Here is a 10484-nt window from a genome sequence, read left to right as displayed (position 1 = left end):
CTATCTACCTACCTACCTACCTACCTATCTAAAAAGAGTGCAAGGAAGAGCTTTGGACAGCTATGTTGTGTCAGCCTTGTTAGGTAGACCAAACCAGGAAATCCACAAAATGTCAAAAGTATTTTTTTTCTTCCAAGTTTGGCTTATTGGCAGAATCATGCAGATCTGAATATGTTATATTCCTCTTCTTCTGCAGTGAATCAGGGAGGGATCAGCCTGAGTCTCCTCCAAAAGTTATCTCATTTCCAGTAATTTCAAAAAAATAAAAAAAAAATTCAGCCCCTTTTGCTTGGATAGTGATCTTGCGTATTACCATCAAGGCCATCTTCCTTGCCCATTATAGTCCTTGACTTACAACCTTTTGTTTAGTGACCGTTCAAAGTTGCAACAGCACTGAAAAGGTGGGTTATGATTTTTTTATACACATAACCATTGCAGCATCCCCATGGTCACATGATCAAAATTTGGATGCTTGGCAACTGAGTCATATTTATGACAAATGCATTATCCCCGGGTGATGTGATATGATCATGATTACCACTATTACTTGTATGTACACTGAGAGTTTATGCACCGGAAACAAATTCCTTGTGTGTCCAACCAATAAAGAATTCTATTCTATTCCATCTCTCTTCTATTCTATTCTCTTCTCTTCTCTTCCATCTCTTCATTCTATTCTATTCTATGCCATCTCTCTTCATTCTATTCTATGCTATCTCTTCATTCTATTCCATCTCTTCATTCTATTCTATTCCATCTCTCTTCATTCTATTCTATTCTCTCTTCATTCTATTCCTATTCTATGCCATCTCTCTTCATTCTATTCTATTCCATCTCTTCATTCTATTCCATCTCTCTTCATTCTATTCTATTCTCTTCATTCTATACTATTCTATTCCATCTCTCTTCATTTCATTCTATTCTATTCCATCTCTCTTCATTCTATTCTATTCTCTCTTCATTCTATTCCTATTCTATGCCATCTCTTCATTCTATTCCATCTCTTCATTCTATTCTATTCCATCTCTCTTCATTCTATTCTATTCTCTCTTCATTCTATTCCTATTCTATGCCATCTCTCTTCATTCTATTCTATTCCATCTCTTCATTCTATTCCATCTCTCTTCATTCTATTCTATTCTCTTCATTCTATACTATTCTATTCCATCTCTCTTCATTTCATTCTATTCTATTCCATCTCTCTTCATTCTGTTCTATTCCATCTCTCTTCATTCTATTCCTATTCTATGCCATCTCTCTTCATTCTATTCTATTCCATCTCTTCATTCTATTCTATTCTCTTCATTCTATACTATTCTATTCCATCTCTCTTCATTTCATTCTATTCTATCTCTCTTCATTCTGTTCTATTCCATCTCTCTTCATTCTATTCTATTCTCTCTTCATTCTATTCCTATTCTATGCCATCTCTTCATTCTATTCCATCTCTTCATTCTATTCTATTCCATCTCTTCATTCTATTCTATTCTCTCTTCATTCTATTCCTATTCTATGCCATCTCTCTTCATTCTATTCTATTCCATCTCTTCATTCTATTCCATCTCTCTTCATTCTATTCTATTCTCTTCATTCTATACTATTCTATTCCATCTCTCTTCATTTCATTCTATTCTATTCCATCTCTCTTCATTCTGTTCTATTCCATCTCTCTTCATTCTATTCTATTCCATCTCTCTTCTTTCTATTCTATTCTCTCTTCTTTCTATTCTATTCTCTCTTCATTCTATTCCTATTCTATTCCATCTCTCTTCATTCTATTCTATTCCATCTCTCTTCTTTCTATTCTATTCTCTCTTCTTTCTATTCTATTCTCTCTTCATTCTATTCTATTCCATCTCTTCATTCTATTCTATTCTCTCTTCTTTCTATTCTATTCCTATTCTATTCCATCTCCATTCTATTCTCTTCTCTTCATTCTATACTATTCTATTCCATCTCTCTTCATTTCATTCTATTCTATTCCATCTCTCTTCATTCTATTCTATTCCTATTCTATTTCTACTTCTAATCTATTCTATTCTATTCTGGTGTATGATCTTTTGTGACTTTCTGGCAAGCAGAGTCAATGGGAAAGCTGGATTCTCTTAACAACCGTGTTACTAACTTAACAACTGCAGAGATTTGCTTAACAACTATGGCAAGGAAAGTCGTAATTTGGGGGCAAAACTCACCTAACAATTGTCTTGCTTAGCAATGGAAATTTAGGGCTCAGTTAAGGACTACCTGTACACATTATTTGTGAATAAGCATCATTGTGTTCTAGAATGGGTTCCCAACCCCTGGTCCATGGACTGGTACCAGGCTGTGGCATGCTATGCAACTGGTCTGCACAAGCAAGCAAAGCTCCATCCATGGCATGCAGGCAGCACACAAAACCACGCACTCTCCGGTCTGTGAAAAAACCTTTCTACATGTAACTGGTCCCTGGTGCCCAAAAGGTTGGGGACCTCTGTTCTAAAACAGCAGTCCCCCAATCTTTATGACTTGGCCCGGCTGGAGGGAGGGGAACCGGCCCGCGCAAGTAGCTGTTTGATGTGCACGCGAACCCATCACTCACGCAAGTTGAGCTCCGTTCATGCGGCCTGGTTCCAAACAGCCCGGTAGTGGGCTGTGGCCCCAAGGGTTGGGGACCCCTGTTCTAGAATGCACCAGCTGGCTTCAGAGGGGTCCAAACGGGTAGGCGGGAACAAATGACGTCAATATTGTATCCTTGTGATCAAGGTCTGCCCATCATAAGTACATACCCAAGAAGTGGTGCTTGCATTATGAAGGCACAATGTTATTTTTATTACGTTGATGTAAGCAGTCCTTAAGATATGCAGATACCACTCTAATGGCAGAAAGTGAAGAAGAACTAAAGAGCCTCTTGATGTGGGTGAAGAAGGACAGTGCAAAATTGGCTTGAAACTCAACATTAAGAAAACCAAAATCATGGCATCCGGCCCTCTCAATTCCTGGCAAATAGATGGGGAAGAAATGGGAGGTAGTGACAGATTTTATTTTTCTGGGCTCCAAGATCACCTCAGATGGGGACTGCAGCCAAGAAATTAAAAGACGCTTGCTCCTGGGGAGGAAAGCTATGGCAAATCTAGACAGCATACTAAAAAGCAGAGACATCACCCTGCCAACAAAAGTGCGTATAGTCCAGGCCATGGTTTTCCCAGTTGCAATGTATGGCTGTGAAAGTTGGACCATAAGAAAGGCTGAGCGCCAAAGAATTGAGGCCTTTGAACTATGGCGCTGGAGAAGACTCCTGCGAGTCCCTTGGACTGCAAGGCGGTCAAACCGGTCAGTCCTGGAGGAGATCAACCCCGACTGCTCTTTAGAAGGCTAGATCCTCAAGTTGAAACTCAAATACTTTGGCCACCTGATGAGAAGGAAGAACTCATTGGAAAAGGGCCTAATGCTGGGAAAGATTGAGGGCAATAGAAGAAGGGGACGACAGAGAATGAGATGGCTGGATGGAGTTACTGAAGCAGTAGGTGTGAGCTTAAATGGACTCCAGAAGATGGTAGAAGACAGGAAGACCTGGAGGAACATTGTCCATGGGGTCGCGATGGGTCGGACATGACTTCGCAATTAACAACAGCAACAACAGGCAGTCCTTGCTTACTGACTGCAGTTGAGACTGGAAATCGTGGTCATTCATTTAATGATCATCATAACAATGATAATTTGATTTTCCCTGGTTTTAAAGACAGAGATGAATTAAGTTTATCCGGGGAGAGAAAATGCTCTTCTGACACATGCAATGCTTGTTACTTACATGTGTAATTCTTGTCAACTGCCACTAAAAGTCATATTTTGAGGGCTTGAAAAATCAGCCTTGATGCAGAGAAAGCCCCATTAGTGCACTATGTTGCTTCATCCACCGAACCATCGCTTGTTTTAACTCTTATTTGTTAAATACAAAAGCAGCTAGCCAAGAAAGGTTGACACGAGTTGCTCCTGGTTTTTAACTAGTTTCTGCTTTGTTTTCTTTCCCTTTTAGCTATTACAGGGAGTCCTCGACTTGCGACCGTATTGGAGCCCAAAATTTCTGTTGATGAGCGAAACAGTTGTTAAGTGAGTTTTGCCCCATTTTACTTTTCTCGCCATGGTTGTTTAAGTGAATCTCTCCAGTTAAGTTAGTAACATGGTTGTTAAGAGAATCCATCTTCCCCATTGACCTTGCTTGTCAGAAAAAATCACAAAAGGTGATCACATGACTCTAGGAAAACTGCAAACGTCATAAGTAGGAGTCAGTTGCCAAGTGTTTGAATTTTTTTCATGACCATGGAGATGCTGAAATGGTCGTTAAGTGTGAAAAATGGTCATAAGTCACTTTTTTCAGTGCTGTTGTAACTTTGAATGGTCACTACTGCAAGGTGATCAAACCGGTCAGTCCTAGAGGAGATCAACCCTGACTGCTCTTTAGAAGGCCAGATCTTGAAGTTGAAACTCAACTACTTTGGCCACCTAATGAGAAGGAAGGACTCACTGGAGAAGAGCCTAATGCTGGGAAAGATTGAGGGCAACAGAAGAAAGGGACCACAGAGAATGAGGTGGCTGGATGGAGTCACTAAAGCAGTAGGCGTGAGCTTAAATGGACTCCAGAAGATGGTAAAGGACAGGAAGACCTGGAGGAACGTTGTCCATGGGGTCACGATGGGTCGGACATGACTTCGCAACTAACAACAAAAATGAACTGTTATAAGTCAAGGACTACCTATATCAGCTACTGCAATGCCAGTCATACCGTGCATGACCTCATTGCAGTATCACATCATGATACATGTGATTTGTCCCCTCCCGCTGTGCACAACACTGCCTTTGGTGCACTTCCCACAAAAGCTGACACTCAAAATACCCATCCGTTAATTCCATGCTTTTTAGTACAGGAGATTAACCAGCTAACTATCCAAGAAAGGATACAAAAAATGAAGTTACACAGAAAATGGGGGGGGGGGGAAATCCCGACCAAAACACAAGAGAGTAAAAGCTGCATGTAACTCACTGGATTTCTGTTAAAACATGCATAGATGGCACCGTTTAAACAAGAAACACTGTGGGAAAGCAGATTGTGACTCTAGAACAGGGGTAGGTAACCTTGGCTCTTTTATGACTCGTGGACTTCAACTCCCAGAATTCCTGAGCCAGCCATGCTGAGGGGAAAGGGAGAGATTTTCAAGCTGAGCCATGCTGGCTCAGGAATTCTGGGAGTTGAAGTCCATGAGTCATAAAGCGGCCTAGGCCAGAGGTAAGCAACCTTGGCTTTTATGACTCATGGATTTCAACTCCCAGAATTCCTGAGCCGGCCATGCTTAGGGGAAAGGGAGAGGTTTCCAAGCTGAGCCATGCTGGCTCAGGAATTCTGGGAGTTGAAGTCCACGAGTCATAAAGCGGCCTAGGCCAGAGGTAAGCAACCTTGGCTCTTTTATGACTCGTGGACTTCAACTCCCAGAATTCCTGAGCCAGCATGAGGGAAACTTTGGCCCCTTTACGACTCATGGACTTCAACTCCCAGAATTCCTGAGCCAGCCTGGCTCAGCTTGGAAACCTCTCCCTTTCCCCTAAGCATGGCTGGCTCAGGAATTCTGGGAGTTGAAGTCCACAAATCATAAAAGAGCCGGGGTTGCCTACCCCTGCTCAAGAACTAGTAAAGCTGAATTCTCAGCAACGAAGCCCAGCCATTCAGAAGAGCTTCTTTTCCAAAGGCACCTCAAACCATGGGCCAATTCAGGCTGCCAGTCTACCGGAGGCTCAGTTGGTCTTCTAAGACAGCAGTCCCCAATCTTTCCAGCTTGACGGACCAACGGAGGGAAGAGGGGATAGTTTTATGCGAGCGGCAGGCACACGCATGAGCGTGCGCAACTCCATTTGCACAAGCAGAACTGCACGTGTGCACGCTCGCCTGGCGCTTGCACAGCCTGGTAGTGGGCTGCAGTCCGGGGGTTGGGGACCCCTGTTCTAACCGATTTAACACCTCTCGTCTCCAATTCACAGTGCCTCACCTGAGTGGATTCCTCCGATGGGGAAGAAGTTGCTTTACACAGGGTTTACTATTCTACTTTTTCCATTCAACCACCTTTTTACACATCTATCCAAAGTTCATCAACAACATAGGACAGAATCAACAGTTTGTTTCAAACCTAGAACCGGACACGTTTCAGAAGTTCTGCCAAACTCAGTCACGGTCCAGTAGTTAACAAACTCTTTAAGTGCTTCGGTTGTTTGGTTTAGGGCAAAGTAAAATCCGGATAAGGACAAGCTGGCATGTCTGATGCAGTTCGTTCCTTCTCTGCATGACGTATCCCACCAGTTCCACCCTACATCGTCTTTCCTTCCTTGCCACTGATGTCCTCAGGTGATGCATCCCACTGTCCATCCTGCTTTTTTCTTTCACCTCCCCAGGCTGTCATCCTCCTCCCCATTCAACCACTTCCATCTGGACCAATTCTGTTCAGGAGGGACAAAATGGTCCTGTTTTGTTCCAGGTGTGGTGAAATGTAGTACAGAAGGGCTCTTTCATAAAGAGCAAAGAGACAACATATGGGGTCCTTGGTGCTCTCCGAGCTTGTTTTCTTGCAGATGTTTCATTACCCAAACTGGCTAACATCATCAGTGCTAAAATTCTATGAAGATTTTCAGTCATCCGGGTCGTGGTTGTCCCAAAGGTGCTTTTTCAAGTGGCAGCTGGACTTTCTTGTTTTTCTTTGAAGACGTTTCGCTTCTCATCCAAGAAGCTTCTTCAGCTCTGACTGGATGGTGGGGAATGGCAGGATTTATACTCCTGGCAGACGGCTGGTCATTTAGCTATGCACTTTGGGATGAACACCATTCGAATGGTGCGGGAGTATGAACAGATTTCCAGGAAACACTGCGGACTACAGGAACCATTTGTGCTTCACTTTGAGAGGCAGATAACACAGATTCATCCCCAACAGCCTGTCTTCAACAGTAAAGGGACACGGGGCAGAAAAACAACCTGCAGAAAGCATAGCTCCACAACACAGTCCTTTCAGCAGTCCCAAGGCTCCAGACCTATTTGCACCACTCAGGTGACCCTGAGGACACAGATGAACCTCCAAGTGGCCTCAACGTGACTCTCTGAAACAGTGATTCTCAACCTGTGGGTCAGGACTCCATTTGGGGTCGAACGACCATTTCACGGGGGTCGCCAAATAACGCAGTCCGCCATTTTTTCCCCCTTTTCCTTAGCTGTGCTCCTCCCTTTTATTCTATTGGCTTTTGGAAGCCAATATAATAGATTCTCTTGAATAGAGTCTAATTCTATTGGCTTTCAAAAGCCAATAGGAATTGTCCAGGCTGTCTCTGCCCTGCTGAGCCCACCAAAACTCCCATTCTGCAAACGGTGCTGCAAGTTGTCTGCAGCGAAAGCGAGCTGTCTGGAAGTTTCCACCCCTCCCTGCTGAGCAACTACTAAAACTGTAAGTAAAAGAGGGCCAGAGGTGGGAGGCCGGCGGGCGCAGGGAGGGTTGCTGGCACGCGTGGGGCCCGGCGGGTGCCTTACCTCCCTTGGGCTGGGCCAGCTGGTGGCCCAGCCAGTGGTCAGCCTGTGCCGTCTCTGCTGCTTGCCAGCTACACCTTGGCCGGCACAGGGGGCGGCATCGTGCATGCGTGGCGCTCCCTGGCAAGGAAAGTCCTCGACTTACGACTGGTTGGGTAGTCCTCGACTTACGACCGGTTGAGTAGTCCTCGACTTACGACCGGTTGGGTAGTCCTCGACTTATGACCGGTTGGGGTCGCGGGATTAAAAAGATTGAGAACCACTGCTCTAAAAGAAGGCAAATGACCAGCTGTCTGCAAGGAGTATAAATCCTTCCATTCCCCACCATCCAGTCGGAGCTGAAGAAGCTTCTTGGATGACAAGCGAAACATCTTCAAAGAAAAACAAGAAAGTCCAGTTGCCACTTGAAAAAGCACCTTTGGATCATCAGTGCTAGTAAGGAGTGCAGTTTGCTATCAAGCTTTATATTCTGGTCAGTGTTGATGGGGGTGGGCTTAGAAATGCTTTGTTTCAGCTGTTTGCTGTTGGCTTTTGGGGCAGTTTCTTGATTAGGGTCTTGCTTACTTGATTGTTGGTCTGATGTTAACCTTGGAGTTAATCCACTTTATTAACTCCAAGGACCTTATTAACTCCAAGGTTAACATCAACAACAACAACACTTATCTGCATAAGTGTTCAATCTACCCTGCAAATGGCTAGGATAGGGTTGGGAAACGATGGACCTTTTATAACTTGTGGACTTCAACTCCCAGAATTCCTGAGCCAGCATGGGAAACGATGATCCCTTTATAACTTGTGGACTTCAACTCCCAGAATTCCTGAGCCAGCTCGGGGAGCAAAGGACCTTTTATGACTTGTGGACTTCAACCCCCAGAATTCCTGAGCCAGCATGGGGAATAATGATCCCTTTATAACTTGTGGACTTCAACTCCCAGAATTCCTGAGCCAGCATGGGGAACGATGGCCCTTTTATGACTTGTGGACTTCAACTCCCAGAATTCCTGAGCCACCCATGCTGACTCAGGAATTCTGGGAGTTGAAGTCCACAAGTCATAAAGGGGCCATAGTCCCCCACTTCTGTGCTAGGGGGTGCTCCGTGTTAAACCTCTTCCTCCGTATCATTGACTTTTGACTCTTTACTCTCTGTGAAAGAACTCCTCCCCTCCTGCGACCCTGGACTACATTCCATCACATGTGCACAGATCAACACACCTCAAACAGCTGCATTTTGATTGAGGCACAGCCCACTTAAAAAGAGCTCCTCCACCTACGAGGTGGTTTGTGCACCGAACATTTTGCACATCCCTACAATGGATCAGAGTTGAAACCAGAGAAGTAGCATTGCAGCATGGCCCAAAGAAAAACTGCCACGCGGTGGAAACGACCCACAGGAAAAAGCTCCTTTCTGCAGTTTCTCAAACGGTGCAACTTCCGTCATTCAGGCAGACTCTTTGTCTCGCTACCACCACCAAAAAGGCCCTGCTGCTTAGATCCACCTATGACCTCAACGTCTCACAGCAGCAAAGGGGTAACTATCTGTGGTGTTAATGACCGAGGTCCCCACACAGAAGGCAGCCTAGAATGAGGGGTGGTGGAAAACACCCAGATGGGAGAAAAATCAGAAAGGATGGTCCATTCTGCCTGCTCGAGTCATTGGTTTGGCAACTGCAGTTCCCAAATGTTTTCAAAGTCAGCCTGGAGGAAGAGGAAGTGAATTACTAGATCCAGAGAGGCTAAATCAAGGACTGCCAATCTTTCAGGGTCTAGCAGTCACATTTTGGAAAGGTCGCAATGCATTGGGGGCCCCCCGTTGCAAAACATCAGTCCGAGGATGTGCCGTAATGGCGCAGTGGTTAGAATGCAGTACTGCAGGCTACTTCTGTTGACTGCCGGCTGTCTGCAGTTTGGCAGTTCGATTCTCATGGGCTCCAAGCTGACTCAGCCTTCCATCCTTCCGAGGTGGGTAAAATGAGGACCCGGATTGTTGGGGGCAATAGGCTGACTCTGTAAACCACTCACAGAGGGCTGTAAAGCACCGTGAAGCGTGCTTTAAGTCTAAGTGCTATTGCTATCACTTCCAAAGAAGGCCTGACTGGCAATTCTGGGATTAGAGTCTGCGGGAAAGATCAGACTTCAAATCTACCTTCCATCACAGAAACCATCTAGGTCAGCGGTTCTCAACCTGTGGGTCACGACCCCATTTGGGGTCCAACGACCATTTCATGGGGGTCGCCAAACAACGCGATCCGCCATTTTCCCCCCTTTTCCTTAGCTCTACTACTCCCTCTTATTTTATTGGCTTTCAAAAGCCAATAGAATACACTCTCTTGAACAGAGTCTAATTCTATTGGCTTTTAAAAGCCAATAGGAATTGTCCAGGGCTGTCTCTGCCCTGCTGAGCCTGCCAAAAGCCCCAGTCTGCAAATGGTGCTGCAAGGGGAACAGTCTGCAGAGCTTCCCTCCCTGCTGAGCAACTAAAAAGTAAGTAAAAGAGGGCTGGGGGTGGGAGGCCGGTGGGCGCAGGGAGGGTTGCTGGCGCGCGTGGGGCCCAGCAGGTGCCTTACCTGCCTTGGGCTGGGCCAGTTGGTGGCCCAGCCGGTGGTCGCCCTGCGCCGCCGCTGCTGCCACGGCCGTCAGGGAGCACCCGGGCCTGCCTGCCGTTGCCCCTTGCCGGCTATGTCTTAGCCCGCAAGGGGGGCGGCTGAGGTGGTATTGAGCTATGACATCACACCAAAGAACAGTTCCTTGGGCACCTGCATGCCGATGCCACAAACAAGTATGTCAGGGTTGTTTATACTAGGTGTTCCTCCCCTCTGTGGATTCCTATGACTATAGAGCAATTTTGGGGATTAGATCAGGAGGGAAAGATCTGAGTTCAAATTCACCTTCCATCATGGACACCTCCTGGTTGATTTGGAGCTGGTTACCTTGTGGGGATTTTGCTGGGGAGATA

The sequence above is a fragment of the Crotalus tigris genome, unplaced genomic scaffold, assembly GCF_016545835.1.
Source record: "Crotalus tigris isolate CLP2741 ecotype Arizona unplaced genomic scaffold, ASM1654583v1 scf7180000020321.186885, whole genome shotgun sequence".
In the NCBI taxonomy this organism is placed as follows: domain Eukaryota; kingdom Metazoa; phylum Chordata; class Lepidosauria; order Squamata; family Viperidae; genus Crotalus; species Crotalus tigris.
Note: the sequence above shows the minus strand (reverse complement) of the source record.